Source organism: Propithecus coquereli, unplaced genomic scaffold (assembly GCF_000956105.1).
Source record: "Propithecus coquereli isolate 6110/MARCELLA unplaced genomic scaffold, Pcoq_1.0 Scaffold181, whole genome shotgun sequence".
Taxonomy (NCBI): domain Eukaryota; kingdom Metazoa; phylum Chordata; class Mammalia; order Primates; family Indriidae; genus Propithecus; species Propithecus coquereli.
In genome coordinates, this window is record NW_012142857.1 from 3,786,998 (window position 1) to 3,789,134 (window position 2,137).

Consider the following 2,137-nt stretch of genomic DNA (forward strand, 5'->3'; position numbering starts at 1 on the left):
ATTCATATATAAGTAACCCTCACAGTTCAAACTTGTGTTGTTGAAGGTTCAACTGTATATATCCTAGCTCTGCTGAAAAAGCTATGAAGCAGTGAAAACGCTATAGCACTGAGCACACTTAATACCCAAATTGTGGTTTCTGCTTGCTTCACTAAGAAGCGACAGGCAGGATTCTTTAGAATAATAGCTATTTAGATCTGGCAGTAGGAAATACGTAAGATGAACTTGTAATATTTTGGTATACTAGAAAGCAAGGAAGCTGTCAAACTACTGGCTACCAAACGATCAAATTTAAAGGATTTCCCATTGACTAAAGTTTTTATTATCAAAAAGGGCAGTAAAATATTTTACTATAATTGATTGAAAAATTTCACTACGATTGATTGAAACACATTGAATATGTTAAACCCATTAGCTCCTAATCACATGACCCTACCTCCTCCCCTCAGACCTTATTTAGAGATCATTGGAAGTAGGGCACTGATTTCCTACTCTGAAAATTAACAATTAAAATGAAAGTCTTAAGCATCTAACCTGACTTTGCTTAAACGAATCGAATTTTAGTTTCCTGAGTCTGCTACAAGTTATCACAAACTTGATGACCTAAACAACAGAAACTTATTCTTTCACAGTTCTGGGGCTGTAAGTACAAAATAAAGCACTGACAGAGCCCACCTCCTCTCCTCCTATGGGAGAAGGCTCCCTGCCTCTTCTGGCTTCTGGTGACTGCCAGCATTCCTTGGCTTCCCCCTTAGCTTGTGGCTGCATCACTCCAATCTCTGCCTCCATCTTCATGTCACCTTCTCTTCTCTGTCTCTTCTTTGTGTGTCCTCTATAAGGACACCTGTCACTGGATGTAGGACCCACCAAGATAATCCAGAATGATTTCATCTCAAGATCCTCAACTTAATCACATACTCAATAAAGCTTATTCCAAATAAATTCACACGTTCTGGGAATTAGGACATGGACTTATCTTTGGCGGGGGGAGAGGGGCACTATTCATGCCACTACAAAGTCTGATTTATTCTTGTTTCCTTTTCTCTAACACTAAAAATCTTGATTTTGTACAAACATAGTTATTTATGTGCATTATCCTACAATGTACACAAAATAGTTTCAAATAGTACCAATATTACTCCTAATACTAAGATTACTGAATAAAGTTTAAGACTTCCTTGCAGCTCCATCTGTCCATCAATGATGGACAATCAAAACACTGTGCTGTAAAGCCACCTGAAATAAGTTTGCTCTGTATGGTTATCACCAACATGAGATATAATTAGGCCAGTTCATTTCCGTCTTCAATTTTTATGGGTTTTTCATTTTGATTAAATTGTATATTGAGTATATAAAACACTTATAAAAGTATTCCAAAGTCAAACTATATAACAAGGTACACTCTATTCAGAAGCCTCATCTCTGTGTACCCCATGTCTTCTATCCCCCACAGGAACCATTTTTATTATGCTGTTTTGTCTATTCAGTGTTATTTTTAAAATACAAACACGTATACATAAATCTATCCACATTCCACCACCTTATTCCTAGCATGTTCCACATCCTGTTGTGTACCTTGATTTTTTTTTTCATTTATTTCCTACAGGTCCTTCTTTATCAGTTCATATTGAATTCAAAAAGCACTGCCTCAGTCTTCTGGAATACACTGTTGATACTTTAAGGCCAATACAATTTTTATTCCTGATCCTTTAATTGAGATTAATTTTTTTTCTCTCCAAAGCTTTTAGTACCTTCTTCATCATCTGTGGCTCTGAAATTTCATAATGTTGTAAAAGTGGGTGTTCATTTTTTTTTTTTTTTTTTTTACCTACCATTTCTGGGCACTTAATGGATCCTTACATTCTGACAATTTTTATTATTTCTTTGATTATTTTTTTCCTTGTTTTGTCTGTAGTCCCTTATGCAGGAACTGAAGATTTCAGCTTTTCTAATACTGCTGTCAGGTAACACATTTCTGTAATTAACATTCCAAAATATGAGTAACCTCTCTTCCACTGTTACTCCCTCTCCCATTCCTTCAGATCTTATGCTTTTCTTTCCTTTGCTTTCACTTTAGTGAGATATGGGAAAAAAAGGAAATACATGTGGTTCAATCTGCCATTATTTAACAAAGTCT

At 35.6% G+C, this 2,137-nt stretch overlaps 1 protein-coding gene across 1 annotated transcript in view; it reads right to left on the reverse strand.

Annotated features, from left to right (window-relative positions):
* Positions 1-2,137, reverse strand: part of SMAD2 (SMAD family member 2) — a 103,364-nt gene that overhangs the window by 55,250 nt on the left and 45,977 nt on the right. The window lies entirely within an intron of this gene.